At 38.6% G+C, this 21515-nt stretch overlaps 1 long non-coding RNA gene across 1 annotated transcript; it reads left to right on the top strand.

Annotated features, from left to right (window-relative positions):
* The first annotated feature begins 19239 nt into the window (after positions 1 to 19239).
* Positions 19240 to 21021, top strand: LOC145238516 (uncharacterized). The gene is made up of 2 exons (XR_013862138.1): positions 19240 to 19446; positions 20191 to 21021. It is a non-coding gene; the product is annotated as an uncharacterized LOC145238516 (long non-coding RNA).
* Positions 21022 to 21515: the final 494 nt, after the last annotated feature.

Genomic DNA, 21515 nt, shown 5'->3' with positions numbered 1-21515 from the left:
GCTTTGCGACATAAGTGTATGAAAACTTGTATAATGGATTGTAAGATATTTTTGCAATACAAATTTTTGAAGTTTTTTTTACGAAGATTCTAAGTCGCGCATTACTAAACAAGGGACGGGACTCTTATTTACGTTTTTCAAATTAGATTATACTATGGGTGCCATGCGGCCATTCTAAGTTAAAGATCTCAGCCTTGCCGTGATTTAACTAAAAACAAAACTATCAACTCTATTCAGCACCTGCAATTGTTTCGTTCACACAAGTTTTTGGGGGCTGTAGATATTGGCAACACAAGAAAATTGCGAGGACAATTGTTAATTATACAGTTAAGTAACCTTTTCATTGTGCTTTGTTGTGCTTGCATCAATATATTATCTTGTACGAATTTTTGTACTGCAACACGAGGCTCAGCAACTACACATAATTTACAAATTGGAGTTTTAAACCCGGAAATGCATTGAAATTAAAAAGCGATTAATTGAACCAGTAAACAACCCAACAGCAAACTTAAAAAAGGTTGGGATACTTTTCCGAGCAATTAGTGACTCATTGAATTTTGATTTATTTTGTTGGCATGCGACAGAATTCCTTAAATTTTCAGTGCCGCAGGCTTAATTCGCAGCTAAAACAGGAAAAATGGTCAGGTACGCAAAGTACCAAGCGCAGAACTATGACGCGGCGATGTCATTAAAAAGGTGTGTCAACTGTCGTTTGGCAACCTTCGACACAAATCTAGCGAATTGGTTTTGAGTAATGCTATTAAATTATTCGCCTAAACTTGACCGTTGGTCGGGCAGTTATCATGATTTTTCGTTTCCTTTCAGCTTTTAAATGAGGTTGCATTTGCGGGTAAAACTACTGACACAGGAACTTACTGCACGTAGGTTTGCTAAATTCCGGTAGGTGGCGTACTCAAATATTTAAAATGCAGTTTGTGTAAAAATGCTGACGGTTAGGGCTATTAGGGTTAGTCTGAGATTTCATAATAATAATAATAACAATAAAATTACCCTAAAAACCTAGTTGTTTATGTTAAATTTAGTCCCCAACCCTATCCTAGTTTCACTGTTTTTTTAAAATAGCTGCGCTTTTTACGCACTTCATCGGTATTTAGCTAACCGTGTGTGTTGTGAGTTCCTACCGCATTTGCGCAGTAGATCTTAACCCTCACAAACACGACTCGTTTTTACGACGTAAAAGATTTACTGAAGATCTCAATTTATTCAATATTTTCTTTTGTGTCACTCTCATTACAAATGACCTGGTTCGGACCCGTCATACAGCTTGATCAAGCACCCAGGATTCAACATATTGATTAACATATTGATATTCCAACTAATTCTGATGCTGCAAATAAAGGTGATCTAATGAAGGTGGTGCGCAGTAAGCTAAACACACTTTACTTTCAGGAAGTTTTATTTTGTTCAATTGTAGGGATGAAAAAGAGTGTCACCATTTTCTGCATATTATGGCTATTGATTATAATCAAATGGCTGAAAACGTGGGAAATGGCGATGAAAGGTATAACATTTTAATGCTATATCAGGAGATGATAATGATTCAATTTAAATGTACGACTATTAGGGTTAACCACCGAGCTTAGGAACAACGTTTGAAAATATATAAAAAAACAATCGACAAAACTACAACATTTAAGTTCATAAACCGTAATTAGTGACGGTGGGTGTAAAGTCATAATAAACAGGTTGAGCAAGCCACAACTCAGTGAATCCTGCTGAAGTATTTACTATGTTATGCAAAGTTATTTACAGGACTTTGTGAAAAGAACAAACACCATGGGATTCGGTGTGGCAATGGAATTACGAAGCAGGGGCTCTTTCACAGAGGGTGTAGCGGCGGTTTGAGAAGCACCTCGCGTCAGACCAGGCCCCATCAGAGGCAACATAGGTACAATCCTCTCCGCCACAGCAGTTGTTGGGCTCACCCCCAGCCCAGTTTGTAAATCCTTCACCCGCTGGAACCCCATTTTCCCACACGAACGTACCTTCGACGTCCAGATCTGTCAATCCAATATATACCTCCAAACCATCGTAAAAGTCTGTCATGACGCTCCTATAAAATGTAAAATGAAACACGTTTTTTGGTAGGTTTTTGGTCATTTCCAGGAACGACGACAGTACTGAACGTTGCCCCTATAATTTCTTTCAAACAGAGCGTCGTGAATTTGAAAAAGATTTCAGGGTGGCAAGTTAGAACGTGAGGATTTATTTACGTGCCCTTCGCAATGTTGTTGGATTTTTTTATACAATATACCTCTTGCGGCCGCAAACTAAGCCCTTTTAGCATTGGGAGGATTCGTGATACGTCATGACAGTAAGTTTCGAGCCTTTAAAAGGTTAGGGAGAACATTTCTCGGGTTTGTTGGCGAAATTAAGCGCCGCCCAACACTTTGTGTTGATGACATTTAAACTCGACATTACAGTAATCTCCAGGTATTTTCAGAACACAATCATAACACTTTATGGTTTAATTTTACAAAACTAACCAGTAAGTATAGATTTGTCTGCAAATCCAGTATGAGCGATTTGGCCTCCAATTGCAGCGCAAGCCCTTTTCCCGTTGTAATAGCCACGTGCATGTTCTACAACCTTGTAACGATATCCATTTTTTCCAGTATACGGACTCTCCCGGTTACCCATTGGGTTTCTGCACAACAAACAGCAGTAATTTTAAACTTTCCAATTCTACGTATAGGCTGCACTTTAAAAATGTGAAAAACTAAGACATATCCAACCTGCGGCTGTACTAACATACTATAAAAACATTTTTTGTTTAATGAGAATTGGTAAAACTATGTAGTTTTGTCTTTACAAATCCATTAGTCAAATAACACACATAAAAACATAAAAAGGGGTTATACAACTGTTCTATGGTTTCACCTACCTATCCAAAGCTCGTTAGTGCGTTCTTCCAGGCGGCGAATGCGATCTGAAAGTAAGGCAATCTTTAAAATAATATGACACTAGTTATACGATGTTTATTCCACATGACTTTGGATTTAATAAAAATTTGACAAACATAAAATGTCGAACTGGAATGGACCTTCTTTAAATCCATGTCGGCCTTTTTTTGCACTCTGCTTCAAATACGTTTAACAACTCAACTAAATTGATAAAGTTAAACAGACTGCGGCAAGGGGCTTATGTTATGAGCATCTATACACGTTGTTCCGCACGCTGGGAACGGAACACAAAACAAATGAATGTGCATAACATACGGCAAAAGAGTCAATCATTTAAAGAGATAACTCACTTTCAAATGCGCGAATAGGGTTGAAATGACTTCCAGCCCCAGGTTCTCCTTTCGCTCCTTTTCTACCACTTCGTCCTTTCAATCCAGTTCGCCCAGTAGGTCCAGTTGGACCAGTAAGTCCAGTTGACCCCTTGTACAAACAACATATATTAAAAAAATATACACACAGTTTCAAACAACTTTACACGGGTGGTTAGCTTTAAGATCCCAACTGGACTGGTTTCACTAACGTAGCCTCCTATAGTCTTGATGTCCTAATGCGCCAACCTCACCCTTCAATGTAAGTTCTCGCGACATAACGTGTTTAGAAAAGGTGTAGCTGCAGAGCGTTTACCTTTTCATCAACTTTGGCCTTACCTATAACGCGCTTTATAACGTCCCAAGGGTGCACAGCCATTTCCGGTTGGTGAATATATTCAGCGCATTTGTGCTGCTACGATTTGTTTCACCCAGCAAAATAAACTTAACTCAACTTTTGCTGACACAATAATCAAAACAAGCAATGTGTGGATAGACAGCGGTTCTCAAACTGGGGTCCCCGGTCCCTTAGGGGCCATCACGCGATTTCACAGAGAACGCGAAGAGCTTAAAGTATTTCTACAATCTTATGTAACATCAAGTCTTGCAACTGTGCAAGCAAAAAGTGACAGATAAATTAAGTTTTCTATCAAAATGTGGTCCTTTACTTTAAAAGAGGCATTTGTTCGCGCAATTTTTTGTTGTGCTGACGTAATGAATTGTTTTTGTTTGTGTCGTAATGAATTGCCCTTAAAAATCTCACGCAATGTAAACTCACGAAATTCAACTACATTCATTCTTTATGTTGCTGTGGAACTACTTTTGAAAAGAATTAATAAACTTTTGTTCGGTAACTGCACAGTTTTATTTTGTCAAGGTATTTTCAGTTTTATAAATATATTTAGCTTGGACTGCTAGTGCTCGAAAAAATTGCAAAAGGGACTGTTGTGACAAAAAATTGTAAAAAAGTTTAGAACCGCTGGGATAGATTAACACTTAAGATAACGTTTTTGCAAGGGTTTCGGCAGTTTATGCTTCTGTGTGTTTTTTCTAACATTTTTGATATTTTTACAAGCAGCTTCTACCTTCGTTAAACCCTGTTGTGTAACAATAGGCCTATTAATGCAATGTTTTTTTTAGAGCGGAATTTTCACATTGACCCAGTGGTTTCTAAATCATATAGGAAATTCTTAGTGCGAAAATGTGACTCTCCTTAATTATATTTGTTAAAGTTAGTCCTGTTTATCTTTTCTACATTGTGTCATAGACCAGGGCTTCTCAAACTTTGCGTCGCGACCCAACGAAGTATAATTTTGGGGTCGCAAAACATTATGCGTTAGTCACAATAAATTGTATACGTGCGTACATTTATTGTTTAAACATCATTTCGGTGTATAAGCTATACCACGGGTGCACAACCTACGGCAGTAAACATGTTTATTAAAATATATGTACTGGCGGCCATGACGTAAATAAAAATTGTGGAACTTGAAAGAATACTACCAGCTTAATAGCCATATGCGCCAGACTTTTTTATGCCTATTGTGGGCAAATAATGCAAAAAAGCAGATACCACAAGCGTCACAATATAGATTATGACGTCATAAAAGCTAAGGCTGTCGATCTGTGCAACAAGTTCGAAACCAATTTAGACTTTTAGGCGCCATTAGGTGGTATATATATAATATATAAGTATTTCTTTACATGAGTAGTTTTAAAACACAAGGAAGCAGGCGGCCGTTTGTGAAATAAAGATATGTGATGCGGCCGTCATAGCGAAAAGGTTGTGCACCCCTGGGCTTTACCCATCAAGGGGTCGCGTAGAAATTCCTGTTTTAAAATGGGGTCGCAGAGCAAAAAGCACTGTCATAGACTATGGGGGAGTAACTAATATATTTAAACTCGCAAAAAAATGAAATTCGTTAAAACGTTACAAACTACATTCATCTATTGTAGGCTTTAAAACATTTTAACTACAATCACCTTTTTTCCAGGAAAACCCCGATCTCCTTTCAATTCATTTACATTTATCTCCCTGTATTGTTGAGATGGTGGATTTCCACAAACTGCTGAAACACGACAGGATTGTTGTATTTCTTGTCCATGTCCAGGTAACAGTTGAAAACTTGCAAAGGCAAACATTGCAACACAGAAAAAGCCGTTACAAAACATGATGGTCAAAATGCATGAGACCTTTTCTACAAAATGAAAAATTTAATTATTTTCCTGCACCAGCAGACACGCTTTATAACTTTAAATTGACAAGAATGCTTACATTATAATTAACCTAAGATACAGAATACATGGTTTCAAATCTTAACCAGAAACAAACAAGCCAGTATATATTTACATAAACACGACGCTTCGACAACGATTTTTTACAAGACCAAATGACAAAACGGACACGCAGTTTAATGTGACTCCGAAATGCAAAACTTTGCAAGATGCACTACGATAAATAGATCGAGTGCTGTTGGAAAACAAAATCAGGAAGTCATACATGTGTTTTGATTCCTGACCACATTTACGGAAAATTCTTGACCAATCCTGACCATTGACTTGGCCACATTTAGGGAAATTTCTTGTTTCTGAAATAACTTCCTGAAATACAGTTTCAAACATAAATTACAGCAAAACCTGTATATGAAATTGTTCAAAACGTTGAGTGTGATAACATTTTCCATTTTGAACAAATCACAAGATAGTTGTCCATATACGTATCAATTCTATGCAAACAATATTGCTTTTCAGTAATAACTCCCGCCGCAGTTGAAGTGCTAAACAGGATGGATGCTAAGTGTATAATACACTCAAATACAACATCTAGTTTTATTTAATCACTGGTAGAAACACTATTCCCAAATTCCCAGCAGGGCTGACAAAAGTAACACGAAAAAAATAATAAAAACAAAAAAGCACCATAAAACCCTTTCTTACACAAACCTGGTCAAATCTTAACTTCCAAAACTGTTGATGTAGATCTACAAATAATTTACCTCGAGAGTAAAGAGGTTAGTTTTATCTTTTTTAGTGAAAGTTGGTCACTAGAAACTGTAGCCATGCACACGAAAAACTACAAATCAAACAAAAATAAGATAATGAATAAAACAAACGGACAAAAGATGAATATTACTTAAAATCAATCTTTTATCAAATCCTCGCCCTGTTCATTAAGAATTAGAACGGGTGGCAGCCTTTTTTTGTGTTATACCCAGTAAACAAGAAAAATGCCAAAATGACTTCATAAAGCCTACGACTATTTTAAATACGTTGTCAGGAAACTTGAAAATGATGTTTACAAAATAATTATGTCATAACCACAAATGTGACTAAAACATCGACGCTACTTTTTGTTGCCGTGCCAAATTGTTTTTTAGGCAGACTAACGGATCGACTGCTTTCTAAGTTCATTTCCGCCTGGCATTATCGATTGACGTCATTCTCTTTCTTGGAACATTTTTGTGCAAAGTTGCTTCAGCTGCAGACAGTGCACACTGTTTCGTTTCTGGATCAATTTTGCAACTTTCGTGCGCGTTAAAGAAGAGTTCGTCAGAATCGTGTTTGACATTGAACTCACGAAAATATAAGAATTTGCGGGTTTTCGAAATATGTACTGTATAACAACCTTGTATCATAGGTGTTCAGCGAGCTTTACACAGTGTCAGCATACATGCATATGTCTTGATTTAAATTCAGGCAACGGTCATAGGTTCTTTATTTAACCAGCCAAAATGTTAAGTGTGGTGACTTTCTGTATTGCAATATTGGGTTTGGCAAACTTTAAGCCCATATATGGGCATGTTGCAGGAACAGTGTCACCCCAAACTTGTCGCGTTTCAGCGGTTTGTGAAAATCCGCCAGCTGTAGAATGGAAAGAAATAAGTATGAATGGACTGAAAGGAGACAAAGGTTTTCCTGGTAAAAAGGTGAGGAAATTTGTAACAAATTGTGAGTGATTTTTTTCTACCAGCTCGTGTTATATTGAATGGCTACTGGATGCTGGGTATAGTAGGAAGTAGGGTATATTAGTTGCACAACAAATCTGCTTTAGCAGCAAACCTATAAATAGCAAAAATATTTTGGTTCAAAAAACACAAACTGAACTAAATTTGAGACCCAAACAAGACATGAAGACAAGTGTTAGTTAGCCTCTATTAATAATAATTAAACTAAGTTATTTGTTGTTTAAAAACACTTTTAGTCGCATAGTTTATTAACAAACTGGCTAATTATGTAATTAGGGGCCAACTGGACCTATGGGACCAAGTGGTTTGAAAGGAAAGAAAGGAGAGCCTGGTAGAGAACCTGATGAAAATGAGGATGTTCAAAGTGGGTGATATATCATCAATTTGTATTTTTATGCTTTTAGAAACCCGATTTACAGTTGAACACTAAAGTTGTAAGCATTTTGACGTCTCAAACACCATATTTAGGGCTTTCAAATAATGTATTTAAATCCACAAACACTTGCAGGACAGTTTAAAAACACATTACATTTAGCGTAGGTTAAACTAAAGTTGGCTATGTTTAAGTCTGTAGCGGCCTTTCATACTACCGCGAACCGGACAGATTGCCTTCTTTCTTTGACTCTCGTCTCATGCGGCGTATTCGCACATTGTGTTATTCTATTAAGATGTACCTCGAACAAACACCTCGCTACAAGTCAACTCTTTTATGCAATACAAACTACAGGTTCCAAATTCCTATACGCATTTTCAAAGCTGATCTACTACAACACTTTGTTAAATATTATGATATACTTACAGATCGCCTACAAAAGTTGGAAAGTCTTTCCATCTATTTATTAAATGGTAGGTAAGATTTTGATGAAAAGTTATAACACAAGGTAGATATTTATAACACTGTCTGTGAAGTTATAGACACGATGTTAGTTTAAAAATTAATTTTTCAATATTTCTGTGAAGTTGTTTGTGTATTACACTTAATTTAAAAAAATACAAATAGATTATACTACCTGTGCGTATTATAAATAGCAATGGTACAAGCGGCGTCTGAAGTGCGTACACGCAAGTTAGGCTATTTGACTTCGTTTTCTGCCACAGAGAATCATTGGTACCAGGGGTATTTTTGGGCGCCGAATGGATACCGGTACAAGTTTGTAAGTCATGAAGATGGATATGAAAACGGAAGAAGAAAGTGTGCAGAAATCGGTGGCCAAGTCGCGTTTGTGGGAATGAGAAATCAAACTATTTACCAGTAAGTATATTTGTCAAAAAGAATAGTTTTTTTGTCTGTATCATGTCAGCACAAATAAATCATGAGGTACACCAGACCCATTGATAGCGCCGTAACAAATCAGCCGGTCAACAAGTTTGAACCCACGACAGGAGACGGTCCTGGAATCGCGCTCTGGTAACTGAGCTACACAGGCCCAGTTGTGAACCCGTCGAAAGTCCAATTACAAGCACCGTTGCCTGCCGCGTACGCTGCACATATCAGCCTTGTAGTCGAAAGAATCACCAGATTAACCAGTAAAGAGATAAGATAAACACAACTAATAACTGTGATCAATCATGAAACGCTTATGAAAAATGCCGGAAACACTCCTGTTGTGGGTTAGAATCCCACCGCCGGCTAGATTTTTCTAGCCTACGCCTTGCCACTCGAGCAGATTTGGTATGTCGTCTTTAATCGGCCTGGTGTACTATGATTTATACATGAGTGTGAAGTAATCGTTGGTTTGCATGGGCGCTTTTGGGCTGATCTGAGTTTTGAATCTACGTTCACGCAAATACAGAAAAAAACATGTTTTTCAATGAGACTAATTTTTAAATGTCAGGAGCATCAGTGCACATTACACTGGCACTTGGGAAGCGTATGTAGGATTTACTGATATAGCTGTGGAAGGAAGTTTCGTGTGGGAAGATGGGATTCCAGCGAGTCAAGGGTGGACTAACTGGCATTCGGGTGAACCAAACAACTGTTGTGGAGGAGAGGATTGTACCTTTGTCTCACAAGGGGTGTGGATTGATGTGTCTTGCTCTGGTCGCAACAAAACCCTTTGTGAAAGACCACCAGCTCCATAATTATTTTATTATTCATTCAATTTTGTTTAACGTCCTGTGGAATAAAATCTCATTTCATTTGTCAATGACAAAGTATCTTTTATTGACATCAAAATTACTGGTACCAAACCATGTTCTGATATTACAAACAATTAACCTTTTGGGCGGTCGTATAAGACAACATCCTAGCGTAGTTCTTTGCAGTTACATATTTATTGAATGTGGTCACCAAAAAAACTATAGCTACACGATAAACAAATCAACCAGCAAATATGAGATATTAAATAAAGGATATTGGCAAAAGAGAAATATGGGCCTAACTTGAAAGCGCAAATCCTTTTTGTATCAAATCCTCTGGTAGTTAGTGGTTAGACCGGGTTTCTTGTGTTGCATAGAGAACAATAAAAATGCCAAAATGACTTCAAAAAGCCTACGATGGTTTAAAATAAGTTTCCCGAATATTTTGAAACTGATTTTTGCAAAACAGTTGTGTCATGTCCACAATTGACCCAATTTGGACCATCATCAAAACACCGACGTCATATTTTTGTCGCCACGCCAAATTGTTTATTGGAGTGACGAATCGACTGCTCTCTAAGTTCATTTCCGCCTGGCATTGTCGTTTGACCTCATTCTCTTTCTTGAAACGTTTTCTGTGCAAATTCGTTTTGGTTTAATTTTGCAATTTTCGTGCGATTTCAAGAAGAAATTCTTGTTTAACGAGAAATCGAAATCAACTATTTACCAGTTAGTATTTGTAAAAAATATAATAGATTGGTCTTTTTCTGTGTAATGCCAACATAAGCAAATCAAACTATGCACTAGTCCCATTGAAGGCGGCATAACAAATCAGCAGGTCAACAAGCATTTCCTCTACGGAAGACCAGCGGTGGAATTAGAACCCAGGACAGGAGTCGTTCCGAGACTTGCGCTTTGGTAACTGAGCTACACAGGCCCAGCTTGTGAATCAGCCGAAAATTGAATCACAAGCACTATTGCCATCCTGGTACGCTGCACATGTCAACCTTGTAGTAGGAAGATCACTAGATTACCCAGTAAACAGATAAGATGAACACAAATTAATAACTGGGATCAACCCTGAAGCGCTTGTGCAGTATCCCGGAAAAACTCCTGTTGCGGGTTCGAATCCCACTGTAGGCTAGATTTTTCTAGCCTACGCCTTGCCACCCGGGTTGATTTGGCACGACGCCTTAAATGGGCCTGGTGTACTATGATTATAAGTTATATGCTGGGTGTGAAGTGATCGCTGGTCTGTATGGACTAGGCCTACCATACGTCCTCTTTTTGGAGGACCTGTCCTCTTTTTTAACAAAAAGCAAGTTTTCCTCCAAGGACAATAAAAAATGCCCAAATGTCCTCGTTTTTGAATTTTCTATATTCACTTAATATCTCAATAACAATGTGGTCATTGTTGATTGCAAATACCAATTTACGGTTAAACTTTACTCAAATTGAACTATAAAAATTGACTGCGTGAAATTCGTCAAATATCTTGTATGCTTTCATTTTCTTTTGGTACAAGAGTAGCTGCTAAAATTCTTTATCGGGAATGTGTCCTCCTTTTTGGTGATAAAAATATGGTAGGCCTAAGTTTTGACGCTTAAATTAATGTTTAAGCAAACACACAAAAAACATTTTTTTCAATGAGGAGTACTTTTTAAATTGTCAGGAGCATCAACGCACATTACACCGACGATTGGAACGCATTTATTGGATTGACTGATATAGCTGTGGAACGAAGTTTCGTGTGGGAAGATGGAGTTCCAGCGATTTAAGAATGGACTAACTGGCGTTCGGGCAAACGTAACAACTGTTGTGGAGGAGAGGAGTGTACCGTTGTTTTATAAGGTGTATGGGTTGACGTGTCGTGCTCTAGTCGCAGCAAAACCCTTTGTGAAAAACCACCAGCTCCATAGTTCTTTTATTCTTTAACCATTTTTTACACGTTCTGTGAAATCAAATTGAACTTTATTTGCAGTTGATAACACAACAGACAGTATTTAGCGATACTATCGTATTGTCAATACGTTTGTAGCTTGCATATTGTACATGCCTGGTTTTGATGTACATGACTAAACAAAAGCTACATCAAACAAAGTCCTAATTTACTTTTTTACAAGCTAACTTTATTTCAAAGAACGTGTATATATATACGTTCACTGTCATCCAAAATTTCGCCAATTAGTGACTGTAAAAAACTTGATGGCAAATAAAACATTTATGTTAGTCTCAATGACAAAGTATCTTTTATTGATATCAAAATTACTGGTACCGAACCATGTTCTGATATTACAAACTGTAAACCTTTTGGGCGATCGTATAAGCCAACATCCTACTGTAGTTTGCAGTTACATATGTATTGAATGTGATCACCAGAAAAACTGTAGCCACACGAAAAATCATAAATCAACCAGCAAAAATGAGATGTTGAATAAAAGATACACGGCCTGTTGATTAACTTAACTTCTAACTAATTCTGAAGTTGCAAATAACGGTGATCTAATAAAGGTGGTGCTCAGTATCCAAGCAACACACACCTTACTTTCAGGGAGTTTTAATTTGTACAACTGTAGGGTTGGAAAAGAGCGATACCATTTTTACATATCATACACATTTATACACATGCGAAATGGCGATGAAAAGTTATATTATTTCAATGCTATATTGTGATATGATAAGGATTCAGTTTAAATGCACGACTAAATATGGTTAACCAATGCGTTTAGGAACAACGTTTGGAATTATTAAAACAAAACAATCGACAAAAGTGCAGCATATAAGTTCACAAACTCTAATTAGTAAGGGTAAATGCAATTTTATAACAAACCGATGGAGAAATCCACAACTCTTCGAATCACGAAAGAGTTTACTATGCGATACAAAGTTATATGTATGACTTTGTGAAAAGAACAAACACCATAGGATTCGATGTGGCAATGGAATTACGACAGAGGGGCTCTTTCACAGAGGGTGTGGCGGAGGTAGTGGCAACTTGCGTCAATCCGGTCGTCATCATAAACAACATAGGTACAACCCCTTGCTCCATCTATGATGGGCCTACCCCAAGCCCAGTATGTAAATCCTCGACTCGCTCGAACCCCGTTTTCCCACACGAACGTACCTTCGACGTCCAGATCTGTCAATCCAATGTATACCTCCAAACCGTCCAAAAAGTCTGTCATGACGCTCCTATAAAATGTACAATGAAAGTCTTTTTGGTAAATGTGTTTTTTGAGAACGTGATGATTTGCTCATGTGTCCATCGTAGTGTTGTTGGATTTTTTTATACAATATACATCTTGCGGCCGTAAACTAACCCATTTTTGGTAGTTTTAGCATTCGTGACATGCCATGACAGTAAGTTTCGAGCCTTTACAAAGTTAGGGAGAACATTTCTGGTGTTTGTTTGGCGAAGTTAAGCGCCACCCAAACACTTTTTTCCTAGGGCTGTCGCAGTAATTCTGTAATACTATCAATTCGCGAGTTCTAAAAATACTACGCAGTTAAGCTGTTTATTTTTTTCTGTTGATGGCAATCACCCTTGACATTACAGTAAAACGAAGGTATTTCCAGAAAACAATCATAACATTTTATTGTTTAAGTTTACAAAACTAACCAGTAAGTAGATTTGTCTGCAAATCCAGTATGAGCAATTTGGCCTCCAATTGCAGCGCAAGCCCTTTTCCCGTTGTAATAGCCGGGTGTATGTTCTACGACCTTGTAACGATATCTATTTTTTCCAGTACGGACTTTTCCACTCAGCCATTGTTTTTCTGCCGCACAAACAGCAGTAATTTTAATTATTCCAATTCGACGCGGGATACACTTAAAATTGAGAGATATTTAATCTGCGGCTGTACTTGCATATTGAGTTGAGTTGAGTTTATTTCGCTTGGTGAAAGACAACATAGCAACACAATTGCACTAAAACAATCACCAAGCCGGAAATAGCTGCGCAACGTTAAGACGTTATGAAGCGCAAAAAAGTGTCGGGCACAATTGGTGGATAGTAGTTGAACGCGCTGCAGCTACACCGTATTATAAGGCGTTATGTGTCGGGTGCTCACAAGAAAGTGAGTGTGGCGCAGAGTGAGTATAACACGACTGGGGGGGAACGATGGTGGGACCAGTCGCGGGGGCCCTAGAATCTAACCACCCGTGATAGGGAAAGAGGGTGGGGTTCGACAGGAAAAGAAACCACCGAAAGAAACCCTGCCGGATAGTTTCAAGCGCCGGAAGGAAGAACACACAACAAATCCCTAGTCGCCATTAATAGTTAACTTTGGACTCACTTGCAGTTAAAATTATTGACGAGTATTTTGGCAGTTGATTTAGTCGTTTAAATTAAATAAGGATATTAGTTTAGACACGTCCAAAGATTAAAGTAAAATAATAATAATAATAATAATAATAATAGTAATAATAAAGCATAAACAATTAACACAAAAGAAAAAAAAACACACACAAAAAAAGAACAAACAGCAATGAAATATTGCAATGAATAATTCAAATTTGAATAGCTCGTTGTCAGCTCAGCCGTTTTCTATGATGACCGAAGGATGGTTAATCTATGATAGTCCTGCAACAACAAACAAACAGCAGCAGTTAACTGGTTCCAGGACAAAAGCAATGCAATAATTAGCAACACATGTACAAGACTACACCACTCCAAGTAGAAAATGTTTTTGTGAAAACAACTTGTGTTCAGTAAAAAAATAACATTCAGAAGTTTGTGCAAGTATATTGGAAAATCGATTGGAAAACGGCCTTTTTTTTTAGCTAATCGGTGCTCAAAACTCGTGCAAACAAAACGCAGTGACGTTTGTGATGAGCTGTCTTGTAGAGTTTGCATTCCTAAGTTGGTCGGGAATGTCATTCCAAGCTTTTGGACCAATATATTGCATTGCTTGCTGATTGACACTAGTGCCATAATAAGGTTTAAGGTAGTTTGAGTTGGCACGTGTGGTAATGTTTTTATGACTTACTTTAAAGAAATCAGCAAATATGGCTGGAAGCATGTTGTTATTATGCTTATACATAAACGTTAATATTTCAAGCATATATAGCTGCTTTATTGTTAACAAGCCATTATTTCGCATCACATGTTCGATGTTTTTAGAGCCCCTTACACCAAAAATGATTTTAATAAATTTACTACAGATACCCTGTAATTTTGAAATAAGAACTGATTGACCATGATGCCAGTTTATTATGCAGTATCGAATGTGGGGGTCGACTAAAAGCCTGACTGTCTGACTAGCCTGACTTTGGCGGCAGTGTTTCACAAAATATTTTTCGAACTGACTTGTTTGAAAAGTATGACTACTGTTGATTGGGAAAGGCCTGACTACGTAAAGCGTCATCGGAGAAGGCCTGACTTTCGTGATTGTCGATTGGGAAAGGCCTGACTGCAATATAGAAGGCCCGACTTGGGTGATTGTCGATTGGGAAAGGCCTGACTTAGGTGATTGTCGATTGGAAAAGGCCTCACTGCGTAAAGCGTCATCAGAGAAGGCCTGACTTTCGTAATTAACGATTGTGTAACGCCTGACTGCGTAAAACGTCATCAGAGAAGGCCTGACTTGCGTGATTGTCGATTGGAAAAAGCCTGACTTTCGTGATTGTCGATTGTGAAACGCCTGACTGCGCAAAGCGTCATCAGAGAAGGCCTGACTTTCGTCACTGTCGATTGTGAAACGCCTGACTGCGTAAAACGTCATCAAAGAAGGCCTGACTTGGGTGATTGTCGATTGGGAAAGGCCTGACTTTCGTGATTGTCGATTGGGAAAGGCCTGACTGCGTAAAGCGTCATCAGAAAAGATTGACTTTCGTGATTGTCGATTATGAAACGCCTGACTGCGTAAAACGTCATCAGAGAAGGCCTGACTTGGGTGATTGTCGATTGGAAACGGCCTGACTTTCGTGATTGTCGATTGGAAAAGGCCTGACTGCGTAAAGTGTCTTCAGAGAAGGCCTGGCTTAGGTGATTATCGATTGAGAAAGGCCTGACTGCAATATAGAAAGCCTGACTTGGGTGATTGTCGATTGGAAACGGCCTGACTTTCGTGATTGTCGATTGGAAAAGGCCTGACTGCGTAAAGTGTCTTCAGAGAAGGCCTGGCTTAGGTGATTATCGATTGAGAAAGGCCTGACTGCAATATAGAAAGCCTGACTTGGGTGATTGTCGATTGGGAAAGGCCTGACTGCAATATTCAAAGCCTGACTTGGGTGATTGTCGATTGGGACAGGCCTAAATGCAACATGAAAGGGCCTGACTGCAAAATAAAAGGCCTGACTGCAATATAGAAGGTCCGACTTAGTTGATTGTCGATTGGGAAAGGCCTGACTTAGGTGATTGTCGATTGGAAAAGGCCTGACTTTCGTGATTGTCGATTGGGAAAGGCCTGACTGCAATATGAAAGGGCCTGACTGTAATATAAAAGGCCTGACTGCAATATAGAAGGCCCGACTTGGGTGATTGTCGATTGGGAAAGGCCTGACTTAGGTGCTTGTCGATTGGAAAAGGCCTGACTGCGTAAAGCGTCATCAGAGAAGGCCTGACTTTCGTGATTGTCGATTGGGAAACGCCTGCCTGCGTAAAACGTCATCAGAGAAGGCCTGACTGCGGTGATTGTCGATTGGAAAAGGCCTGACTTTCGTGATTGTCGATTGTGAAACGCCTGACTGCGTAAAGCGTCATCAGAGAAGGCCTGACTGCGGTGATTGTCGATTGGAAAAGGCCTGACTTTCGTGATTGCCGATTGGGAAAGGTCTGGCTGCGTAAAACGTCATCAGAGAAGGCCTGACTGCGGCGATTGTCGTTTGGGAAAGGCCTGACTGCGTAAAGCGTCATCAGAGAAGGCCTGGCTTGGGTGATTGTCGATTGGATAAAGGCCTGACTGCGCAGAAGATTATGGAGAAAGGCTTTTTGTACTAATGTATTACCACATCGTTTATCGTTTTTTAAAATTAGAGCAATCCATTCTAAGCTTAGTTACAAACGATACAAAATATTTTAGACGTAAATAAAAAGGTAATTCGCAGCCACCTACTGCTTGCATCAAACACCTGGTCAACACAAAACGAAAGGTATGTATTGAACATGCTGTGGCCGGTTTTGGGGAGTATTATAATTGCATAATTTACAAACATAGTATAATGACGCGGACGAAACTTCTCCGCATGTTGGGTGAATCCATCTTCGCCCGACACAACACATGTATTGGATCTCCTTTTCGGTAAAACCTCCTTTACACCAAGGCGCTGAACAATCAGACCAGCCACTAATGGAGTTATGAAGGTTGTCGGCCAGAAATAATGGCCCGATTCAGTGATGACCTATACCAGCAAAACGCGATTAATGGTTTTGCAGTTTAAAATTCAACACTTTGCGTACCTAAGGCTCAAATATTTTCGCCGTTATTGCCCCACATATTCGTTTTTTTCTTGTGTTGTCAACTTGACGATTGGGTTGAGGGAGGATGAATCTTTTGTAGTCAACATCGTGTGTACAGCATAATTTCTTGTACAAGTTGAATCGAATGAGGCAAGTGGGCATTTTGATAAAATACAATAGGCATTGACAATGACATGAATACCACAATCAAAGCTGTTGGTCTGTTGGGGTGCGGAGTTAAAGCGAATTACGGACCAGGAAACCATGTCACGCAGAAGTCCAGCGGCAGCATAAAACGAGTTTATGAATCTCAAAACTGTTTGACCGATGTTTTTTATCCTTGTGGATGACGTTCTCGACACAGAATCAAACAGGTAAATCTGTTGTGTTTGAACAATTGCCACTGCAAGCAACCAATGACAGGATTTTTGACAAACGGGGAAAAAAGATGATATCCCGATTAAGATTAAGCGGGGCATGGCGCTGAATAAATCCAATAATGCAGTCTAAGCGATTATGTTCTAAAGCAGTGAACATGTGGGAAGGTACAACTAAGGCATAGGAAGTTGACTCGTTAATAAATTCTGTAATGCAGATTTCTATTGAGTAGTCATCTATCCATTTTGCTGTTTTAACCAGCTCTATAATGTTCCAAGTTGTCGGTTTTCAACTTTTTTGATAGGCATATCTGAAACATTTTCCCACGGGTATGGTATTTTGTTTTCTTCCTTCACATATTTTTTCTTAAGAATAGGAGATGCTGCTGGACTTTTTGCTGGCTCACTAAACTCAGAATTTATTTTTTCTTTGATAGGCGTTGAATAATGGGGTGTCGGAAGGGTGGAATCTGGAGCTGGGATGGTGTCGTAATCATAATCTCTGGTCCCCTTTTTTTTCCCAGACTTTCCCTCGCCTCTTCTAGACCTTTTGCGTAACATGGACAGAGAATATGTTTTTTTGTCTTCAAGTGAAACTCCGATTACCATTTCTACCGCGTAAATGTGGAAACACTTGCCAGTACTGTTGCATGAACACCTTGATTTTAGAAAAAGTTGTACTGCGTGCTATAATTTAGAAAACATGTTGTATACTGTAAATGTTTGACAGAAAATGACAGTGTAACGGCATTATTTTTTAGGCAATCAACTGCCAAAGCTTTTTGTGACGTGCGGTGCGTTGGGTGATTTTCCACAGACTTTGCAATAGGTTGAAACTTGCTCTTAATTTCTTTTGCAATCGATCCTGCCGATGGTATTTTTTCGTGGGCCCATTTGCATTCCTGTGCTTCTTTAATAGGAAATTCCGATTTCATGGTACCATTTCCAAAACCACAAAAACTTCTTTTAAACTTATACAATGTATACACTTGATAACGAATAGAGCAAGTACCGTGCAGTCCACTGGCATCTCCGACCATTCAGACCATTCCTTAAAAACTTTGTTCAATGATTCAGAAATGTTATTAGTGCACACGATGTCGTCCCCAAATGCTGAAAACTTGTTGGTGACAAACCGTCAAGTGTGATTGAAAAGGTCATTTAAACGTTTTAACGTAACGTGACATTTTACGCAGTCAGGCCTTTCCCAATCGACAATCACGAAAGTCAGGCCTTTCTCAATCGACAATCACGAAAGTCAGGCCTTTTCCAATCGACAATCACGAAAGTCAGGCCTTCTCTGATGACGTTTTACGCAGTCAGGCGTTTCCTAATCAACAATCACGAAAGTCAGGCCTTTCCCGATCGACTATCAACTAAGTCGGACCTTCTATGTTGCAGTCAGGCCTTTTATATTGCAGTCAGGCCCTTTCATGTTGCATTTAGGCCTTTCCCAATCGACAATCACCCAAGTCAAGCTTTTAATATTGCAGTCAGGCCTTTCCCAATCGACAATCACCCAAGTCAGGCCTTCTCTAAAGACGTTTGACGCAGTCAGGCGTTTCCTAATCGACAATCACGAAAGTCAGGCCTTCTCTGATGACGCTTTTAACAGTCAGGCCATCTCTGATGACGCTTTTAACAGTCAGGCCTTTCCCATTTGACAATCACGAAAGTCAGGCCTTCTCTGATGACGCTTTACACAGTCAGGCCTTTCCCATTTGACAATCACAAAAGTCAGGCCTTCTCTGATGACGCTTTACGCAGTCAGGCCTTTTCCAGTCGACAATCACGAAAGTCAGGCCTTCTCTGATGACGCTTTACGCAGTCAGGCCTTTCTCAATCGACAATCACGAAAGTCAGGCCTTCTGTGATGACGTTTTACGCATTCAGGCGTTTGGCCTTTCCTAACCAACAGTAGTCATACTTTTTAAACAAGTCAGTCCAACAAATATTTTGTGAAACACTGCCGCCAAAGTCAGGCCAGTCAGGCAGTCAGGCTTTTAGTCAAACCCTCGAATCAAAGTACATATAAAACACATGTGTTTTATATAGACTTTACCTCGAATGTGTGACATGATGAGGGAATGGTAGAGGCTTAATAGTGTGTCTTTTTGTAAGTAATTGTTTACCTTTGTTACTATTGCAAGGTTACGCTTGCATGTCTGGTAAAGCTTATTAACATGCTCCTTCCAAGATAGTCTTTCATTTAGAATTATACCCAAAAATGACAGCGATTTAACCTGTTCCAGTCTCTGACCTTTGATGGCTACATTTATTGTATGATGTCCGCTTGAATGGAACACCATTGTTTTTGTCTTGCTTATATTTAGGGTAAGTTTGTTGGCAACTAACCAGTTATATGTAGTTTCTATTTCTAAATTAGCTTTTTTTCCAGTTCGTCTTTAGTTTTAGCACTTACTATAATAGTCGTGTCATCAGCAAACATTAAAGGAGTGCTATAATGTAGGCAAGTTGGGAAGTCATTAACATATATAATAAAAAGCAGAGGACCAAGAATGGAACCTTGGGAAACTCCTAAAGAATAGCCTTGTTTATTAGTTGATATAAAATCATTATAAAAAACATGCTGTAATCGGCCTCCAAGATAGCTCTCAAACCAGTCAAGCGCCATCCCTTTAATACCACATGCATATAGTTTTTTTAACATAATTTTATGATCAATTGTATCAAATGCCTTTGACAAATCTGGGAATATGCCTAATGTGTGATTTTTATTGTTTAAATACTCAGTTACTTCCGCTATTAATTTAGTTGTTACATGGCTTGTCGAGTGTTGCTTTCTAAATCCAAACTGGGAGTTGGAAAAAAAGTTCGTTGTTATTAAGAATGAGTATACTCTATTGTAAACCAACCTTTCTACTACCTTTGACAGGTTTGAGAGCAGGCTTATTGGCCGATAGTTTGATGCTAATTTTCGATCTCCGTTTTTATAGATTGGAATGACTTTTGCCTGTTTAAAATCAGTTAAGAAATTACCTGTACAGAAGGATAAATTAATTACATGACTAAGGGCAAGTATAATATTTTCACTGAAGTTTTTAATCACTTTTACAGGGATCTCATCAAATCCACAACTTAGTTTTGGTTGCATGGACTGGATGGTTTGAACGATTTCACCAGGACAGGTTGGGTACAGAAACATGGAATTGGGGCAGTCTTTTGACAAGTATGAGTGAAATGGTTTTTTTGGTGGATTTAATTTTACAGCCAGGTTCTTTGAAACTGTGCCAAAATATTGGTTAAAATGGTTTGCTATTTTCCTGGGTTCAGTTGTAATACATCCATCAATTATCATCGGACTGGTTGATTTTGTTTTCACCCTGCCAAGCAGCTTATTGATTGTGGCCCAGGTCCTTTTGGTGTTCTGTTTAGTGCTTGTAAACAATTTGTGATAGTGTTCCTGTTTTTTCTTAGTCAGCATGTGTGTATACAAGTTACACATTTTGTTATATTTTTCTTTTCTACATTCTGTCTTTTTGTTCATATATTTTTTGTAAGACCTTTGCTTCAGCATTTGTATATTGTGGAGTCCCTGATCAAACCATACCTGTGTTTCATGTTCTGATTTTGTGGGGCTAAAGGGGAAGCAATTTACAAATTGTTGACCAATGAGGTGAGTTAATAAACTGTAGCCCTGGTTTGGGTCATTTTGGGTCATTACTCCGGAAATGTGTATGTCAGAAAGATTTGTTTTGAATTTCTCAATGTTTTTGTTACAAAAGTTTCGTTGCCTTGGTACCATGTTACGATGTTTTGTTTTCACATTTGTGCAAACCATAATTGGCAAGTGGTCTGATATTGCATCAAGTAAAATGCTACTGGTTGTTTTGTGCTTATGGTTATTTGTCCATATATGATCAATACATGTGCTAACTGTGCCAGTGATCCTTGTGGGTTTGTTTATTAAGGGAATAAAGGAGTTTTCAAAAAGGGATGTTGTGAAGTTGTCTACATGAATATTGTTGGTATCCAGAAGATTAAAGTTAAAGTCACCTAACATATATGTGGGTAGCCGCATTTTGTTTATTTTTGAAAGCGAAGCAGTTAATGTGTTATGGAAATCATTATAGCTGCTGCCGTCCTGTCCTGGTGATCTGTAGATGGTTCCACAAACTATTTTTGTGTTAGAAACTTCAAATTGTATAAAAAGTGATTCAAAAGTTTTTTCTTTCATTATAGTTAGGTCGTTGCAGAGAGAATGTGGTATTTTGTTGTCAACATATAGACCTAGACCTCCTCCTGTTGTGATAACACGACTATTGGAAATAAAGTTGTATCCGGGGAGGTAGCAATGAATACCAGGGTTAAGTTTAAAGAGCTCCAGGGTTATTTTGTTTTATCCAGGTTTCATTAACACAAATAACTGTGGGTTTAATATT

Source organism: Phallusia mammillata, chromosome 7 (assembly GCF_965637545.1).
Source record: "Phallusia mammillata chromosome 7, kaPhaMamm4.hap1.1, whole genome shotgun sequence".
NCBI classification, from domain to species: Eukaryota; Metazoa; Chordata; class Ascidiacea; order Phlebobranchia; family Ascidiidae; genus Phallusia; species Phallusia mammillata.
The sequence above is the reverse complement of the archived record's forward strand: the minus strand, read 5'-3'. Positions and strand labels throughout refer to the sequence as shown.